Source organism: Lissotriton vulgaris, chromosome 8 (genome assembly GCF_964263255.1).
Source record: "Lissotriton vulgaris chromosome 8, aLisVul1.2, whole genome shotgun sequence".
In the NCBI taxonomy this organism is placed as follows: Eukaryota; Metazoa; Chordata; class Amphibia; order Caudata; family Salamandridae; genus Lissotriton; species Lissotriton vulgaris.
The window spans coordinates 455,133,533-455,153,819 of record NC_141696.1 but is presented as its reverse complement, the minus strand read 5'-3'; positions in this window follow the sequence as shown (position 1 = coordinate 455,153,819).

The following is a 20,287-nucleotide window of genomic DNA, read 5'->3' as shown; positions in this document are numbered from 1 at the left end:
TTCAGCAGGGCGGACTGTTCTTTGAGCAAAGCTATCCCATTGTTGCGCATGCTAGAGCACCAACTGAAGGCGGTGCCATCAACGTTGAGAGATGATGATGGAAAGAAAGCTGCATATCTGTTGGCTGAGAACTTATTAAGCCACCTAGTTGCCAATGAAAGGCTTCAAAAGATACATACAGAACAACATTACATTGGTGCCACTATTCTGGATCCACAGTACAAAAAGGCAGTGGCCAGCAAAGCATTTATTCCTTTTCATGAGGCAGATGTTTCAAAGTACAAACACTGGATAGCTGCGTCAGCCCTTCGGTTCGAAAAAGATCTACAGAAAATTCAAGGAGCCGTCAGAAGTCCAACTGAATCAACAGGTGATCCAGCGTCAAGTTCCACTTTTGAATCTGTGTGCGAAGGGAGTAACTTTCCCTCACAGCCGTTAATGACACCAGCAGCAACCCTATCATCATCCTCACCTGCACCACGCCCAGCCATAATATTGTCAGAAGCGGATTGGCTAACTCATCAAGGGTTTGTTGGTTCCAGTGCTGAGAAAGCCACAGATGGTACGCAAAGTGGAGCAACCATGGAGAACCTTGAGTTGATGGTGCAGGCCTATCTGGATGACCCAACACAGGTCTTTGTTAATACCAACCCATTGCTGTATTGGTACAGGAAAATGGCTCTATGGCCACTGATCACCAACCTGCTCTAAATTATTCTTCTTGCCCACTCGCAAGCGTGTCTTCTGAACGTGTTTTCAGTGCTGCTGGTGCCATTGTAACTTCAAAAAGGACCCGCCTCTCTGCCAAAAATGTGGAGATGTTAACTCTGATCAAGATGAATCAGCACTTGATACCACCAGATTACAAAGTACGTGAATGCACGCAGGAAGAAGAGGACACCGACTTAGATGACGGAAGTTCTTCTCTGTTACCTGACCTACTCTCGTCTCAATTCATGGAGTTGGAGGAAGAGCTCTACTTCCCTGACACCGAGCCCTGAAAATGACTTCCTTTTTTTCGTCCTTATTCACTTTTATTCCTGTGTGTCTTTCTTTGTTTTGCAACTTTTACCACAACAAAACTCTAATCACCTAATCACAACAAGTCCATCAGCAGCACTGTCTTCATCTTATATTCCTTATTGATTTGAAGGTGCCGCAGTCTGCATTCCTGAGGTTCACAAGTTCACAACTCAATCATGCTCCTTTATACTCCTCCTCAAGACTCCCCCTATCCATTTCCCTCAAGGCAGATGGATGGATTACAACGAGTCCCCTCAAGTGGGACTGAAATTACTGACTGACTACATCCTTGTTGATTGCTGACAGAGTTACTTTTGATATTGACAGGAAAGGCTGCCCTGTGGGCCCCCCTTTTCCGAAGAAGATGCAGACAAAAAGTAGAACAGGTAATGAATAATTGAGAAGATGGCATGCACTGGACAGCAATGGCTGTCTGGCTCTGATGAAACCAATTGCTGTTTGTTTTTTGTGCATGAAATGATGATTCATATGTCTTGTCTTAGTTATTATCTGGTCTTTCACAAAGTAATTGTAACTCATGTCAACAACAAACTTTTTACCTTGTTTAATTAAAATTGTACTTCAAATTCAGGGGCCACTATATTGCATTTTCACAAAATATGCAAAATGTCCTTGAAGCGGACTCACTTGCCAATATACCATGATGATTGATTAAATAATATACCTTTTTTATTTACAGTCACTCACTGGGATGGATGGATCATCAGCGTCGATTTACGGACAAACTATGGCCAATTCATGAGTGGCAAACAGGGAAACCAGTCTACAACAACTACTACAGCAGGACTACATGTCTGTCTATTCGTGGTATGTATTGGTCGAGGGCGAGGCAGTGTACTGTTGTTGTCCTCTACAGACAGCAGTTCATGTAAAACTGGGGCTATGTGGCTTGCTGCATACAATTAGATATGCTTTGTCTGTCTGACAAAGAGCCTAGGTATGCTATATCAGGTTGCTTCACTCAGTGGTGCCTGCCTTGACCCTCTGCATGGCACTGCCTCAAGCTTGGGCCAAACATCTGTTATGTTTGCAAAATTTGCTGTTTTTCGGTATTTCGCAAATCTCGCGAAAGTACAGAAAAATCGCAAATTCTTGAGCGGAATGGATTTTTTGGCCATGCTTGCGGGAGGGCCATGCAGACGGTAAAGGCAGGCACCACTGAGTGAAGCATCCTCCTGATATAGCATACCAAAGCTCTTTGACACAGACAGACAAAGCATATCTACGGTTTAGGGTTCAGTGCGTTTTACTAGGGTTTTTGAGTTTCAGTTGGTATGGTTCACGCTGATTCTAGGGATCGGGCCCAATGCAGGCTCGTTCATAATGATGTTGGCAATGTTTTAGGGGGGTTTGGTGCTCTTTGGTCAAGAATTGGCAGAATATTGGCCTTTTCGGGTGTTTTGCGGGCGCTTGTGTTTGGGTGAAAACTAAGTGAAAACTAGTCGTAGACCTTCTTCTTCTTCTTCGTCTTCTTCGAAGATCGCAGTGGTTCGATTTTGTTCTGCCTTGCTGAGATTCTTGTGAATCGCTGGAACAAATGACTGTCCAGGTGATTTTCAAGAGGATCAAAGTAGTGGAAGTGCTGAAAACAGCAATGTTTTGTGAACAGCGCAATTTGCCATGTTTTGAATATACCAGCATTGCATGTTTTTGGGAGGCTGTTTGGGGGTGATCTACATTTGTGGGAGAGGGTGTGGGGGTCTGGGAGCACTGCTGGGATAGCATATTTTTTATTGGAAGTGATTTGAAGAAAATCCATGGTGGGAAAGAGGAGTTTGGGTCTAGCTGCAGAGCGCGTATGGACAAATGTTGACTGGTTGGCTGAAAACTTTCTAAGTATGAGTTATTGCATTTTTGCTTTTTGCCTGTTTAGGGTTGTTCTGCTTTTTTACGGGTGGCTGCAGGGGTCTGGGGGCATAGCTCAGAAGGTCTAATATCAGACTCAAGTGTTTTGGACCAAATCCATGATAAAAATGTTTTTGCGCTTTTGCTCACTTGCCTGTCTTTGGGGTGGTGTTTGGGGGGCTTCCAGGTTTTTGAGGGTGGGTTTTGGAGTCTGGGAGCACTGCTGGCACAGTCTAATGTTGATTGCATTTGTTTTTCAGGAAATCCATGGTGGAAAAGGGGAGTTAGTGCCTAGCTGCACAGCGTATATGGACTGAATTGAAGGTAGGCCCATTTTTGCTTTTTGCCTGTTTGGGGGTATTCTGCTTTTTTGCGGATGGCTGCAGGGGTCTGGGGGCATAGCTCGGAAGGTCAAATATCGGAATCAAGTGTTTTGGACCAAATCCGTGGTGAAAAGTTTTTTGTTTTTGCTCACTTGTCTGTCTTTGGAGTGCTGTTTGGGGTTCTTCCAGGTTTTTGTGGGTGGGTTTTGGGGTCTGGGAGCACTGATGGCACAGTCTAATGTTGATTGCATTTGTTTTTCAGGAAATCCATGGTGGAAAAGGGAAGTTAGGGCCTAGCTGCACAGCGTATTTGGACTGAATTGAAGGTAGGCCCATTTTTGCTTTTTGCCTGTTTGAGGGTGTTCTGCTTCTTTGGGGGTGGCTGCAGCAGTCTGGGGGCATAGCTCGGAAGGTCTAATATCGGAATCAAGTGTTTTGGACCAAATCCATGGTGAAAAAGTTTTTGCGTTTTTGCTCACTTGCCTGTCTTTGGAGTACTGTTTGGGGTGCTTCCAGGTTTTTGTGGATGGGTTTTGGGGTCTGGGAGCACTGCTGGCACAGTCTAATGTTGATTGCATTTGTTTTTCAGGAAATCCATGGTGGAAAAGGGGAGTTAGTGCCTAGCTGCACAGCGTATATGGACTGAATTGAAGGTAGGCCCATTTTTGCTTTTTGCCTGTTTGGGGGTATTCTGCTTTTTTGCGGATGGCTGCAGGGGTCTGGGGGCATAGCTCGGAAGGTCTAATATCGGAATCAAGTGTTTTGGACCAAATCCGTGGTGAAAAGTTTTTTGTTTTTGCTCACTTGTCTGTCTTTGGAGTGCTGTTTGGGGTTCTTCCAGGTTTTTGTGGGTGGGTTTTGGGGTCTGGGAGCACTGATGGCACAGTCTAATGTTGATTGCATTTGTTTTTCAGGAAATCCATGGTGGAAAAGGGAAGTTAGGGCCTAGCTGCACAGCGTATTTGGACTGAATTGAAGGTAGGCCCATTTTTGCTTTTTGCCTGTTTGAGGGTGTTCTGCTTCTTTGGGGGTGGCTGCAGCAGTCTGGGGGCATAGCTCGGAAGGTCTAATATCGGAATCAAGTGTTTTGGACCAAATCCATGGTGAAAAAGTTTTTGCGTTTTTGCTCACTTGCCTGTCTTTGGAGTACTGTTTGGGGTGCTTCCAGGTTTTTGTGGATGGGTTTTGGGGTCTGGGAGCACTGCTGGCACAGTCTAATGTTGATTGCATTTGTTTTTCAGGAAATCCATGGTGGAAAAGGGGAGTTAGGGCCTAGCTGCACAGCGCATTTGGACTGAATTCCAGGTAGGCCCTTAATTTGCCAAGTCTCACTTTTTGCGGTTTTGATTTTTGCCTGTTTGGGGGTGTTAAACTTGTTTCCCCCTGGGTTGACGGGTTTGAGGGCATTGCTGTGAAGGTCTAATACCGGATAAAAGTGGTTTGGAGAAAATCGGAGGTGAAAAAGTGTTTCCATTTTCAGGCATTTCGCTCACTTTAGAGTTTTCGGGGGGCTGTTTGGGGGGTTTCTTGGTGTTTGTGGGTGGGTTTTTGGGTCTTGGAGAAATGCTGGGTATGGATACTTTGGATTGCAAGAGGTTTGATGGAAATCCATGGTGGTAAAAGGGAATTAAGGCCTAGCTGGAGAGCGCGCACGGAGTGATCAGGGAAATATGCAGAAATTTGACAAAGTGCCCATTTTTCCATTTTTGCTTTTTGGCTGTTTGGGGGGGTTAAACTTGTTTCCGCCTCGGTTGACGGGTCTGGGGGCATTGCTGTGAAGGTCTAATTCCGGATAAAAGTGGTTCGGAGAAAATCGGAGGTGAAAAGAGTTTTTCGATTTTTAGGCCTTTTGCTCACTTTAGCGTTTTTGGGGGGCTGTTTATGGGGTTCCTGGTGTTTGTGGGTGGGTTTTGGGGTCTTGGAGCAATGCTGGGTATGGATACTTTTGATTGCAAGAGGTTTGACGGAAATCCATGGTGGCAAATGGGAGTTAGGGCCTCGCTGCAGAGCGCGCACGGAGTGATTTTGGAACTAGGGCTAAATATTTCAAGTTCCCGTTTTTTCATTTTTGCTTTTTGCCTGTTTGGAGGTGTTAATCTTGTTTCTGCCTGGGTTGACCGGTCTGGGGGCATTGCTGTGAAGGTCTAATAACAGATAAAACTGGTTTGGAGAAAATCTGAGGTGAAAACGTTTTCCATTTTCAGGCATTTCGCTCACTTTAGCATTTTCGGGGGGCTGTTTGGGGGGGGTTCCTGGTGTTTGTGGGTGGGTTTTGGGGTCTTGGAGAAATGCTGGGTAAGGATACTTTGGATTGCAAGAGGTTTGATGGAAATCCATGGTGGCAAAGGGGAGTTAAGGCCTAGCTGGAGAGCACGTAGGGAGTGATCAGGGAAATATGCAGAAATTTGACAAAGTGCCCATTTTTCCATTTTTGCTTTTTGGCTGTTTGGGGGGGTTAAACTTGTTTCCGCCTGGGTTGACGGGTCTGGGGGCATTGCTGTGAAGGTCTAATTCTGGATAAAAGTGGTTTGGAGAAAATCGGAGGTGAAAAAGTTTTTTGATTTTTAGGCCTTTTGCTCACTTTAGCGTTTTTGGGGGGCTGTTTGGGGGGTTCCTTTTGTTTGTGGGTGGGTTTTGGGGTCTTGGAGCAATGCTGGGTATGGATACTTTTGATTGCAAACGGTTTGACGGAAATCCATGGTGGCAAAGGGGAGTTAGGGCCTAGCTGCAGAGCATGCACAGAGTGATTTTGGAACTAGGGCTAAATATTTCAATTTCCCGTTTTTTCATTTTTTTTTTGCCTGTTTGGAGGTGTTAAACTTGTTTCTGCCTGGGTTGACGGGTCTGGGGGCATTGCTGTGAAGGTCTAATAACGGATAAAACTGGTTTGGAGAAAATCTGAGGTGAAAGCAATTTCCATTTTCAGGCATTTCGCTCACTTTAGCGTTTTTGGGGGGCTGTTTGGGGGGGGTCCTGGTGTTTGTGGGTGGGTTTTGGGGTCTTGGAGCAATGCTGGGAATGGATACTTTTGATTGCAAGAGGTTTGATGGAAATCCATGGTGGCAAAGGGGAGTTAAGGCCCAGCTGGAGAGCGCGCACGGAGTGATCAGGGAAATATGCAGAAATTTGACAAAGTGCCCATTTTTCCATTTTTGCTTTTTGGCTGTTTGGGGGGGGGGTTAAACTTGTTTCCGCCTCGGTTGACGGGTCTGGGGGCATTGCTGTGAAGGTCTAATTCCGGATAAAAGTGGTTTGGAGAAAATCGAAGGTGAAAAAGTTTTTCGATTTTTAGGCCTTTTGCTCACTTTAGCGTTTTTGGGGGGCTGTTTGGGGGGTTCCTGGTGTTTGTGGATGGGTTTTGGGGTCTTGGAGCAATGCTGGGTATGGATACTTTTGATTGCAAGAGGTTTGACGGAAATCCATGGTGGCAAAGGGGAGTTAGGGCCTAGCTGCAGAGCATGCACAGAGTGATTTTGGAACTAGGGCTAAATATTTCAAGTTCCCGTTTTTTCATTTTTGCTTTTTGCCTGTTTGGAGGTGTTAAACTTGTTTCTGCCTGGGTTGACGGGTCTGGGGGCATTGCTGTGAAGGTCTAATAACGGATAAAACTGGTTTGGAGAAAATCTGAGGTGAAAACGTTTTCCATTTTCAGGCATTTCGCTCACTTTAGCGTTTTCGGGGGGGCTGTTTGGGGGGGTCCTGGTGTTTGTGGGTGGGTTTTGGGGTCTTGGAACAATGCTGGGTATGGATACTTTTGATTGCAAGAGGTTTGACGGAAATCCATGGTGGCAAAGGGGAGTTAGGGCCTAGCTGCAGAGTGCGCACGGAGTGATTTTGGAACTAGGGCTAAATATTTCTAAGTCCCTGTTTTTGTATTTTTGCTTTTTGCCTGTTTGGGGGTGTTAATTTTGTTTCTGCCTGGGTTGACGGGCCTGGGGGCATTGCTGTGAAGGTCTAATACGGATAAAAGTCGTTTGGAGAAAATCGGAGGGAAAAAGTTTTTCCATTTTCAGGCATTTCGCTCACTTTAGCGTTTTTGGGGGGCTGTTTGAAGGGGTTCCCGGTCTTTTTGGGTGGGTTTTGGGATCTTGGAGCAATGCTGGATATGGATACTTTTGATTGCAAGAGGTTTGATGGAAATCCATGGTGGCAAAGGGGAGTTAAGGCCTAGCTGGGCGAGCGCGCACGGAGTGATCAGGGAAATATGCAGAAATTTGACAAAGTGCCCATTTTCCATTTTTGCTTTTTGACTGTTTGGGGGGGTTAAACTTGTTTCCGCCTGGGTTGACGGGTCTGGGGGCATTGCTGTGAAGGTCTAATTCCGGATAAAAGTGGTTTGGAGAAAATCGGAGGTGAAAAAGTTTTTCGATTTTTAGGCCTTTTGCTCACTTTAGCATTTTTGGGGGGCTGTTTGGGGGGTCCTGGTGTTTGTGGGTGGGTTTTGGGGTTTTGGAGCAATGCTGGTTATGGATACTTTTGATTGCAAGAGGTTTGATGGAAATCCATGGTGGCAAAGGGGAGTTAAGGCCTAGCTGGAGAGCGCGCACGGAGTGATCAGGGAAATATGCAGAAATTTGACAAAGTGCCCATTTTTCCATTTTTGCTTTTTGGCTGTTTAGGGGGGTTAAACTTGTTTCCGCCTGGGTTGACGGGTCTGGGGGCATTGCTGTGAAGGTCTAATTCCGGATAAAAGTGGTTTGGAGAAAATCGAAGGTGAAAAAGTTTTTCGATTTTTAGGCATTTTGCTCACTTTAGCGTTTTTGGGGGGCTGTTTGGGGGGTTCCTGGTGTTTGTGGATGGGTTTTGGGGTCTTGGAGCAATGCTGGGTATGGATACTTTTGATTGCAAGAGGTTTGACGGAAATCCATGGTGGCAAAGGGGAGTTAGGGCCCAGCTGCAGAGCATGCACAGAGTGATTTTGGAACTAGGGCTAAATATTTCAAGTTCCCGTTTTTTTCATTTTTGCTTTTTGCCTGTTTGGAGGTGTTAAACTTGTTTCTGCCTGGGTTGACGGGTCTGGGGGCATTGCTGTGAAGGTCTAATAACGGATAAAACTGGTTTTGGAGAAAATCTGAGGTGAAAACGTTTTCCATTTTCAGGCATTTCGCTCACTTTAGCGTTTTCGGGGGGCTGTTTGGGGGGTCCTGGTGTTTGTGGGTGGGTTTTGGGGTCTTGGAGCAATGCTGGGTATGGATACTTTTAGGATTGCAAGAGGTTTGACGGAAATCCATGGTGGCAAAGGTGAGTTAGGGCCTAGCTGCAGAGTGCGCACGGAGTGATTTTGGAACTAGGGCTAAATATTTCTAAGTCCCTGTTTTTGTATTTTTGCTTTTTGCCTGTTTGGGGGTGTTAATCTTGTTTCTGCCTGGGTTGACGGGTCTGGGGGCATTGCTGTGAAGGTCTAATACGGATAAAAGTGGTTTGGAGAAAATCGGAGGGAAAAAGTTTTTCCATTTTCAGGCATTTCGCTCACTTTAGCATTTTCGGGGGGCTGTTTGAAGGGGTTCCTGGTCTTTTTGGGTGGGTTTTGGGATCTTGGAGCAATGCTGGATATGGATACTTTTGATTGCAAGAGGTTTGATGGAAATCCATGGTGGGAAAGGGGAGTTAAGGCCTGGCTGGGCGAGCGCGCACGGACTGATCAAGGAAATATGCAGAAATTTGACAAAGTGCCCATTTTTCCATTTTTGCTTTTTGGCTGTTTGGGGGGGTTAAACTTGTTTCCGCCTGGGTTGATGGGTCTGGGGGCATTGCTGTGAAGGTCTAATTCCGGATAAAAGTGGTTTGGAGAAAATCGGAGGTGAAAAAGTTTTTCGATTTTTAGGTCTTTTGCTCACTTTAGCGTTTTTGGGGGGCTGTTTGGGGGGTTCCTGGTGTTTGTGGGTGGGTTTTGGGGTCTTGGAGCAATGCTGGGTATGGATACTTTTGATTGCAAGAGGTTTGACGGAAATCCATGGTGGCAAAGGGGAGTTAGGGCCTAGCTGCAGAGCATGCACAGAGTGATTTTGGAACTAGGGCTAAATATTTCAATTTCCCGTTTTTTCATTTTTGCTTTTTGCCTGTTTGGAGGTGTTAAACTTGTTTCTGCCTGGGTTGACGGGTCTGGGGGCATTGCTGTGAAGGTCTAATAACGGATAAAACTGGTTTGGAGAAAATCTGAGGTGAAAGCGTTTTCCATTTTCAGGCATTTCGCTCACTTTAGCGTTTTTGGGGGGTTGTTTGGGGGGGTCCTGGTGTTTGTGGGTGGGTTTTGGGGTCTTGGAGCAATGCTGGGTATGGATACTTTTGATTGCAAGAGGTTTGATGGAAATCCATGGTGGCAAAGGGGAGTTAAGGCCTAGCTGGAGAGCGCGCACGGAGTGATCAGGGAAATATGCAGAAATTTGACAAAGTGCCCATTTTTCCATTTTTGCTTTTTGGCTGTTTGGGGGGGTTAAACTTGTTTCCGCCTGGGTTGACGGGTCTGGGGGCATTGCTGTGAAGGTCTAATTCCGGATAAAAGTGGTTTGGAGAAAATCGAAGGTGAAAAAGTTTTTCGATTTTTAGGCATTTTGCTCACTTTAGCGTTTTTGGGGGGCTGTTTGGGGGGTTCCTGGTGTTTGTAGATGGGTTTTGGGGTCTTGGAACAATGCTGGGTATGGATACTTTTGATTGCAAGAGGTTTGACGGAAATCCATGGTGGCAAAGGGGAGTTAGGGCCCAGCTGCAGAGCATGCACAGAGTGATTTTGGAACTAGGGCTAAATATTTCAAGTTCCCGTTTTTTCATTTTTGCTTTTTGCCTGTTTGGAGGTGTTTCTGCCTGGGTTGACGGGTCTGGGGGCATTGCTGTGAAGGTCTAATAACGGATAAAACTGGTTTGTAGAAAATCTGAGGTGAAAACGTTTTCCATTTTCAGGCATTTCGCTCACTTTAGCGTTTTCGGGGGGCTGTTTGGGGGGGTCCTGGTGTTTGTGGGTGGGTTTTGGGGTCTTGGAGCAATGCTGGGTATGGATACTTTTGATTGCAAGAGGTTTGACGGGAATCCATGGTGGCAAAGGGGAGTTAGGGCCTAGCTGCAGAGTGCGCACGGAGTGATTTTGGAACTAGGGCTAAATATTTCTAAGTCCCTGTTTTTGTATTTTTTCTTTTTGCCTGTTTGGGGGTGTTAATCTTGTTTCTGCCTGGGTTGACGGGTCTGGGGGCATTGCTGTGAAGGTCTAATACGGATAAAAGTGGTTTGGAGAAAATCGGAGGGAAAAAGTTTTTCCATTTTCAGGCATTTCGCTCACTTTAGCGTTTTCGGGGGGCTGTTTGAAGGGGTTCCTGGTCTTTTTGGGTGGGTTTTGGGATCTTGGAGCAATGCTGGATATGGATACTTTTGATTGCAAGAGGTTTGATGGAAATCCATGGTGGCAAAGGGGAGTTAAGGCCTAGCTGGGCGAGCGCGCACGGAGTGATCAGGGAAATATGCAGAAATTTGACAAAGTGCCCATTTTTCCATTTTTGCTTTTTGGCTGTTTGGGGGGGTTAAACTTGTTTCCGCCTGGGTTGACGGGTCTGGGGGCATTGCTGTGAAGGTCTAATTCCGGATAAAAGTGGTTTGGAGAACATCGGAGGTGAAAAAGTTTTTCGATTTTTAGGTCTTTTGCTCACTTTAGCGTTTTTGGGGGGCTGTTTGGGGGGTTCCTGGTGTTTGTGGGTGGGTTTTGGGGTCTTGGAGCAATGCTGGGTATGGATACTTTTGATTGCAAGAGGTTTGACGGAAATCCATGGTGGCAAAGGGGAGTTAGGGCCTAGCTGCAGAGCATGCACAGAGTGATTTTGGAACTAGGGCTAAATATTTCAATTTCTGTTTTTTTCATTTTTGCTTTTTGCCTGTTTGGAGGTGTTAAACTTGTTTCTGCCTTTGTTGACGGGTCTGGGGGCATTGCTGTGAAGGTCTAATAAAGGATAAAACTGGTTTGGAGAAAATCTGAGGTGAAAGCGTTTTCCATTTTCAGGCATTTCGCTCACTTTAGCGTTTTTGGGGGGCTGTTTGGGGGGGTCCTGGTGTTTGTGGGTGGGTTTTGGGGTCTTGGAGCAATGCTGGGTATGGATACTTTTGATTGCAAGAGGTTTGATGGAAATCCATGGTGGCAAAGGGGAGTTAAGGCCTAGCTGGAGAGCGCTCACGGAGTGATCAGGGAAATATGCAGAAATTTGACAAAGTGCCCATTTTTCCATTTATGCTTTTTGGCTGTTTGGGGGGGTTAAACTTGTTTCCGCCTGGGTTGACGGGTCTGGGGGCATTGCTGTAAAGGTCTAATTCCGGATAAAAGTGGTTTAAACAAAATCGGAGGTGAAAAAGTTTTTTGATTTTTAGGCCTTTCACTCACTTTAGCGTTTTTGGGGGGCTGTTTGGGGGGTTCCTGGTGTTTGTGGGTGGGTTTTGGGGTCTTGGAGCAATGCTGGGTATGGATACTTTTGATTGCAAGAGGTTTGACGGAAATCCATGGTGGCAAAGGGGAGTTAGGGCCTAGCTGCAGAGCATGCACAGAGTGATTTTGGAACTAGGGCTAAATATTTCAAGTTCCCGTTTTTTCATTTTTGCTTTTTGCCTGTTTGGAGGTGTTAAACTTGTTTCCGCCTGGGTTGACGGGTCTGGGGGCATTGCTGTGAAGGTCTAATAACGGATAAAACTGGTTTGGAGAAAATCTGAGGTGAAAACGTTTTCCATTTTCAGGCATTTCGCTCACTTTAGCGTTGTCGGGGGGCTGTTTGGGGGGGTCCTGGTGTTTGTGGGTGGGTTTTGGGGTCTTTGAGCAATGCTGGGTATGGATACTTTTGATTGCAAGAGGTTTGACGGAAATCCATGGTGGCAAAGGGGAGTTAGGGCCTAGCTGCAGAGCGCGCACGGAGTGATTTTGGAACTAGGGCTAAATATTTCTAAGTCCCCGTTTTTGTATTTTTGCTTTTTGCCTGTTTGGGGGTGTTAATCTTGTTTCTGCCTGGGTTGACGGGTCTGGGGGCATTGCTGTGAAGGTCTAATATGGATAAAAGTGGTTTGGAGAAAATCGGAGCTGAAAAAGTTTTTCCATTTTCAGGCATTTCGCTCACTTTAGCGTTTTCGGGGGGCTGCTTGAAGGGGTTCCTGGTGTTTTTGGGTGGGTTTTGGGGTCTTGGAGCAATGCTGGATATGGATACTTTTGATTGCAAGAGGTTTGACGGAAATCCATGGTGGCAAAGGTGAGTTAGGGCCTAGCTGCAGAGTGCGCACGGAGTGATTTTGGAACTAGGGCTAAATATTTCTAAGTCCCTGTTTTTGTATTTTTGCTTTTTGCCTGTTTGGGGGTGTTAATTTTGTTTCTGCCTGGGTTGACGGGCCTGGGGGCATTGCTGTGAAGGTCTAATACGGATAAAAGTCGTTTGGAGAAAATCGGAGGGAAAAAGTTTTTCCATTTTCAGGCATTTCGCTCACTTTAGCGTTTTTGGGGGGCTGTTTGAAGGGGTTCCTGGTCTTTTTGGGTGGGTTTTGGGATCTTGGAGCAATGCTGGATATGGATACTTTTGATTGCAAGAGGTTTGATGGAAATCCATGGTGGCAAAGGGGAGTTAAGGCCTAGCTGGAGAGCGCTCACGGAGTGATCAGGGAAATATGCAGAAATTTGACAAAGTGCCCATTTTTCCATTTATGCTTTTTGGCTGTTTGGGGGGGTTAAACTTGTTTCCGCCTGGGTTGACGGGTCTGGGGGCATTGCTGTAAAGGTCTAATTCCGGATAAAAGTGGTTTAAACAAAATCGGAGGTGAAAAAGTTTTTCGATTTTTAGGCCTTTCACTCACTTTAGCGTTTTTGGGGGGCTGTTTGGGGGGTTCCTGGTGTTTGTGGGTGGGTTTTAGGGTCTTGGAGCAATGCTGGGTATGGATACTTTTGATTGCAAGAGGTTTGACGGAAATCCATGGTGGCAAAGGGGAGTTAGGGCCTAGCTGCAGAGCATGCACAGAGTGATTTTGGAACTAGGGTTAAATATTTCAAGTTCCCGTTTTTTCATTTTTGCTTTTTGCCTGTTTGGAGGTGTTAAACTTGTTTCCGCCTGGGTTGACGGGTCTGGGGGCATTGCTGTGAAGGTCTAATAACGGATAAAACTGGTTTGGAGAAAATCTGAGGTGAAAACGTTTTCCATTTTCAGGCATTTCGCTCACTTTAGCGTTGTCGGGGGGCTGTTTGGGGGGGTCCTGGTGTTTGTGGGTGGGTTTTGGGGTCTTTGAGCAATGCTGGGTATGGATACTTTTGATTGCAAGAGGTTTGACGGAAATCCATGGTGGCAAAGGGGAGTTAGGGCCTAGCTGCAGAGCGCGCACGGAGTGATTTTGGAACTAGGGCTAAATATTTCTAAGTCCCCGTTTTTGTATTTTTGCTTTTTGCCTGTTTGGGGGTGTTAATCTTGTTTCTGCCTGGGTTGACGGGTCTGGGGGCATTGCTGTGAAGGTCTAATATGGATAAAAGTGGTTTGGAGAAAATCGGAGCTGAAAAAGTTTTTCCATTTTCAGGCATTTCGCTCACTTTAGCGTTTTCGGGGGGCTGCTTGAAGGGGTTCCTGGTGTTTTTGGGTGGGTTTTGGGGTCTTGGAGCAATGCTGGATATGGATACTTTTGATTGCAAGAGGTTTGACGGAAATCCATGGTGGCAAAGGGGAGTTAGGGCCTAGCTGCAGAGCATGCAAAGAGTGATTTTGGAACTAGGGCTAAATATTTCAATTCCCCGTTTTTTTATTTTTGTTTTTTGCCTGTTTGGAGGTGTTAAACTTGTTTCTGCCTGGGTTGACGGGTCTGAGGGCATTGCTGTGAAGGTCTAATACCGGATAAAAATGGTTTTGAGAAAATCGGAGGTGAAAACGTTTTTCCATTTTCAGGCATTTCGCTCACTTTAGCGTTTTCGGGGGGCTGCTTGAAGGGGTTCCTGGTGTTTTTGGGTGGGTTTTGGGGTCTTGGAGCAATGCTGGATATGGATACTTTTGATTGCAAGAGTTTTGCGGAAATCCATGGTGACAAAGGGGAGTTAGGGCCTAGCTGCAGAGCATGCACAGAATGATTTTGGAACTAGGGCTAAATATTTCAAGTCCCCGTTTTTTTATTTTTGCTTTTTGCCTGTTTGGAGGTGTTAAACTTGTTTCCGCCTGGGTTGACGGGTCTGAGGGCATTGCTGTGAAGGTCTAATACCGGATAAAAGTGGTTTGGAGAAAATCGGAGGTGAAAAAGTTTTTCCATTTTCAGACATTTTGCTCACTGTTGCATTTTCGAGAGGCTGTTTGGGGGTGTTCCTGGTGTTTGTGGGTGGGTTTTGGGATCTTGGAGCAATGCTGGTTATGAATACTTTTGATTGCAAGAGGTTTGATGGAAATCCATGGTGGCAAAGGGGAGTTAGGGCCTAGCTGGAGAGCGCGCACGGAGTGATCTGGGAAATATGCAGAAATTTGACAAAGTGCCAATTTTTCCATTTTTCTTTTTGGCTGTTTGGGGGGTTAAACTTGTTTCCACCTGGGTTGACGGGTCTGGGGGCATTGCTGTGAAGGTCTAATTCCGGATAAAAGTGGTTTGGAGAAAATCGAAGGTGAAAAAGTTTTTCGATTTTTAGGCATTTTGCTCACTTTAGCGTTTTTGGGGGGCTGTTTGGGGGGTTCCTGGTGTTTGTGGATGGGTTTTGGGGTCTTGGAACAATGCTGGGTATGGATACTTTTGATTGCAAGAGGTTTGACGGAAATCCATGGTGGCAAAGGGGAGTTAGGGCCCAGCTGCAGAGCATGCACAGAGTGATTTTGGAACTAGGGCTAAATATTTCAAGTTCCCGTTTTTTCATTTTTGCTTTTTGCCTGTTTGGAGGTGTTTCTGCCTGGGTTGACGGGTCGGGGGGCATTGCTGTGAAGGTCTAATAACGGATAAAACTGGTTTGGAGAAAATCTGAGGTGAAAACGTTTTCCATTTTCAGGCATTTCGCTCACTTTAGCGTTTTCGGGGGGCTGTTTGGGGGGGTCCTGGTGTTTGTGGGTGGGTTTTGGGGTCTTGGAGCAATGCTGGGTATGGATACTTTTGATTGCAAGAGGTTTGACGGGAATCCATGGTGGCAAAGGGGAGTTAGGGCCTAGCTGCAGAGTGCGCACGGAGTGATTTTGGAACTAGGGCTAAATATTTCTAAGTCCCTGTTTTTGTATTTTTGCTTTTTGCCTGTTTGGGGGTGTTAATCTTGTTTCTGCCTGGGTTGACGGGTCTGGGGGCATTGCTGTGAAGGTCTAATACGGATAAAAGTGGTTTGGAGAAAATCGGAGGGAAAAAGTTTTTCCATTTTCAGGCATTTCGCTCACTTTAGCGTTTTCGGGGGGCTGTTTGAAGGGGTTCCTGGTCTTTTTGGGTGGGTTTTGGGATCTTGGAGCAATGCTGGATATGGATACTTTTGATTGCAAGAGGTTTGATGGAAATCCATGGTGGCAAAGGGGAGTTAAGGCCTAGCTGGGCGAGCGCGCACGGAGTGATCAGGGAAATATGCAGAAATTTGACAAAGTGCCCATTTTTCCATTTTTGCTTTTTGGCTGTTTTGGGGGGTTAAACTTGTTTCCGCCTGGGTTGACGGGTCTGGGGGCATTGCTGTGAAGGTCTAATTCCGGATAAAAGTGGTTTGGAGAAAATCGGAGGTGAAAAAGTTTTTCGATTTTTAGGTCTTTTGCTCACTTTAGCGTTTTTGGGGGGCTGTTTGGGGGGTTCCTGGTGTTTGTGGGTGGGTTTTGGGGTCTTGGAGCAATGCTGGGTATGGATACTTTTGATTGCAAGAGGTTTGACGGAAATCCATGGTGGCAAAGGGGAGTTAGGGCCTAGCTGCAGAGCATGCACAGAGTGATTTTGGAACTAGGGCTAAATATTTCAATTTCCCGTTTTTTCATTTTTGCTTTTTGCCTGTTTGGAGGTGTTAAACTTGTTTCTGCCTGGGTTGACGGGTCTGGGGGCATTGCTGTGAAGGTCTAATAAAGGATAAAACTGGTTTGGAGAAAATCTGAGGTGAAAGCGTTTTCCATTTTCAGGCATTTCGCTCACTTTAGCGTTTTTGGGGGGCTGTTTGGGGGGGTCCTGGTGTTTGTGGGTGGGTTTTGGGGTCTTGGAGCAATGCTGGGTATGGATACTTTTGATTGCAAGAGGTTTGACGGAAATCCATGGTGGCAAAGGGGAGTTAAGGCCTAGCTGGAGAGCGCGCACGGAGTGATCAGGGAAATATGCAGAAATTTGACAAAGTGCCCATTTTTCCATTTATGCTTTTTGGCTGTTTCGGGGGGTTAAACTTGTTTCCGCCTGGGTTGACGGGTCTGGGGGCATTGCTGTAAAGGTCTAATTCCGGATAAAAGTGGTTTAAACAAAATCGGAGGTGAAAAAGTTTTTTGATTTTTAGGCCTTTCACTCACTTTAGCGTTTTTGGGGGGCTGTTTGGGGGGTTCCTGGTGTTTGTGGGTGGGTTTTGGGGTCTTGGAGCAATGCTGGGTATGGATACTTTTGATTGCAAGAGGTTTGCGGAAATCCATGGTGGCAAAGGGGAGTTAGGGCCTAGCTGCAGAGCATGCACAGAGTGATTTTGGAACTAGGGCTAAATATTTCAAGTTCCCGTTTTTTCATTTTTGCTTTTTGCCTGTTTGGAGGTGTTAAACTTGTTTCCGCCTGGGTTGACGGGTCTGGGGGCATTGCTGTGAAGGTCTAATAACGGATAAAACTGGTTTGGAGAAAATCTGAGGTGAAAACGTTTTCCATTTTCAGGCATTTCGCTCACTTTAGCGTTGTCGGGGGGCTGTTTGGGGGGTCCTGGTGTTTGTAGGTGGGTTTTGGGGTCTTTGAGCAATGCTGGGTATGGATACTTTTGATTGCAAGAGGTTTGACGGAAATCCATGGTGGCAAAGGGGAGTTAGGGCCTAGCTGCAGAGCGCGCACGGAGTGATTTTGGAACTAGGGCTAAATATTTCTAAGTCCCCGTTTTTGTATTTTTGCTTTTTGCCTGTTTGGGGGTGTTAATCTTGTTTCTGCCTGGGTTGACGGGTCTGGGGGCATTGCTGTGAAGGTCTAATATGGATAAAAGTGGTTTGGAGAAAATCGGAGCTGAAAAAGTTTTTCCATTTTCAGGCATTTCGCTCACTTTAGCGTTTTCGGGGGGCTGCTTGAAGGGGTTCCTGGTGTTTTTGGGTGGGTTTTGGGGTCTTGGAGCAATGCTGGATATGGATACTTTTGATTGCAAGAGGTTTGACGGAAATCCATGGTGGCAAAGGGGAGTTAGGGCCTAGCTGCAGAGCATGCAAAGAGTGATTTTGGAACTAGGGCTAAATATTTCAATTCCCCGTTTTTTTATTTTTGTTTTTTGCCTGTTTGGAGGTGTTAAACTTGTTTCTGCCTGGGTTGACGGGTCTGAGGGCATTGCTGTGAAGGTCTAATACCGGATAAAAATGGTTTTGAGAAAATCGGAGGTGAAAACGTTTTTCCATTTTCAGGCATTTCGCTCACTTTAGCGTTTTCGGGGGGCTGCTTGAAGGGGTTCCTGGTGTTTTTGGGTGGGTTTTGGGGTCTTGGAGCAATGCTGGATATGGATACTTTTGATTGCAAGAGTTTTGCGGAAATCCATGGTGACAAAGGGGAGTTAGGGCCTAGCTGCAGAGCATGCACAGAATGATTTTGGAACTAGGGCTAAATATTTCAAGTCCCCGTTTTTTTATTTTTGCTTTTTGCCTGTTTGGAGGTGTTAAACTTGTTTCCGCCTGGGTTGACGGGTCTGAGGGCATTGCTGTGAAGGTCTAATACCGGATAAAAGTGGTTTGGAGAAAATCGGAGGTGAAAAAGTTTTTCCATTTTCAGACATTTTGCTCACTGTTGCATTTTCGAGAGGCTGTTTGGGGGTGTTCCTGGTGTTTGTGGGTGGGTTTTGGGATCTTGGAGCAATGCTGGTTATGAATACTTTTGATTGCAAGAGGTTTGATGGAAATCCATGGTGGCAAAGGGGAGTTAGGGCCTAGCTGGAGAGCGCGCACGGAGTGATCGGGGAAATATGCAGAAATTTGACAAAGTGCCAATTTTTCCATTTTTCTTTTTGGCTGTTTGGGGGGTTAAACTTGTTTCCACCTGGGTTTACTGGTCTGGGAGCATTGCTGTGAAGGTCTAATACCGGATAAAAGTGGTTTGGAGAAAATTGTAGGTGGAAAAGTTTTTCAATTTTCAGGCATTTCGCTCACTTTAGCTTTTTCAGGGGGCTGTTTGGGGGGGTTCCTGGTGTTTGTGGGTGGGTTTTGCGGTCTTGGAGCAACGCTGGGTATGGATACTTTTGATTGCAAGAGGTTTGACGGAAATCAATGGTGGCAAAGGGGAGTTAGGGCCTAGTTGAAGAAAGCGTTTAACACTATTTTTACTTAGGGCTCGATAGGGTTAGCAGCATTGCATGTGTTCGAGATTTTGGCAACTGGGTTCTGGGGTCTACTCTTGGAGCACATGTCGAGAAATGTCTAATTTTGGTTGCAAGTGGTTTGAAGAAAATCCATGGTGGGAAAGGGTGGATTTGGGCCTACTTTACTTTCAAAGTAAGTTTTGTCACCATTTTCCACTATGCCTCAGACAGATAGCAGTATCACACGTTTTTTGTGGTCTGATTGGGGGTATTCTACATTTTAGCGTCTGTGTTTAAGGGTCGGGGAGCACTGCTGGGAAGGTCTAATTTTCTTCTAAAATCTTAGTTTACACTACACCTAGCTTGAGGGGAAAAATCCGCAAAATTTGCCCATGCGTATTTATCCTTCAAAAGGAGACTCAGAGTACGCCCTTTCGAAACTATTGTATTGTCGATTCTGAAACTGAAAGTGTGACTTATTGCACTACACAGCGTAGTACCTTATATTCTTTTCTTAGTGGTGTTTTAATATCACTTCCTGGACAGCGGAGTGAACGGAAAACAGAATCCCATGTCTCGGCCAGTAGCCCACATGAGCAGGCTGCGGGCGGTCTGGCTCAGAACAAATTAGAAGAATTACTTCTGCCTATTTTTACACAGTGATGTGACTCAGCCTTTACTAAAGTTCAAGTCAAAATCCTTTATTCGACTGTCAGAGAAGCAGTCATAAAAGCGCAAAAATACATTATTATACAATTCATGCAAGATTTATAAAAACACACAATTTTATATGGGTTGGCAGTTCACGAGAGAGTTAAAATGCGGTAAGTTAAAAATGCAATAGGCCAATATAAAATGAGATAAAAATGAAAAATGCCTGTTTAAGACATGATTTCAAGTTTAGTGCAAGTCATCTAGGGATCAACCTTCCATGCTTAATCTGAACTTCCGGGCTGTTTTTAAAAACTTACAGATAAAAAAGGTACTGTCATCAGGCAGCATCTGAAGATATAAAAGTGCAGGCTTAATCTGTACAAAATTCAGCTTTTTAAGCAAGGGTTTTAAAAACATTTGTCTTGGACTTGAATAATAAGGACATAGAAATAAAAAGTGAGCCAGATCTTGCGGAGACATGTTGTCGCAGCCGCAAGCTGGCAACACTTGACCTCTATGTGCTCCACTCGGCACAGCTAAAATCAAGTGGTAGAGACCAAATCGAAATCTGCTCAACAGAAAGCGGTCGTATCTGGTAATGTTCCATGTTAAGTATGGTTCACAGAACACACATGTCTTTGTTAGTATATGATTCCTAACACTGGACTTCTTCATCTCGGTGTCTTCCCTGGCAAGTTGTCGCTTTAGCATGAAAGTGTTTTTTACAAAATCAACATCATTCTTTGTAGCATGCTGTGGTGTTAAATATAAGTCCAATCTACCCAGGTCTTTGCAACATTTTTTAATATAGTTCATCCAGGGTATTTTAAGATGTCCTTCCCAGGTGAGGGCTTCAGCGAGGATGCTGTGCGTCAAGGGTATAAGTGCATTGCGCCAACAGTTTAGCCAACAGAGTAATGGGTTTGCAGCAATTCTGTCTCCTAGGTACGGAGTGCCCAGTTCCTCATGTACAGAGAAATTTGCGGTGCTTTTGGGCAAGCTCAGAACCTGTTTTAAAAAGTTATTTTCTAGTGTTACCAGAGCTTCTACTGATGCGAAACCCCAC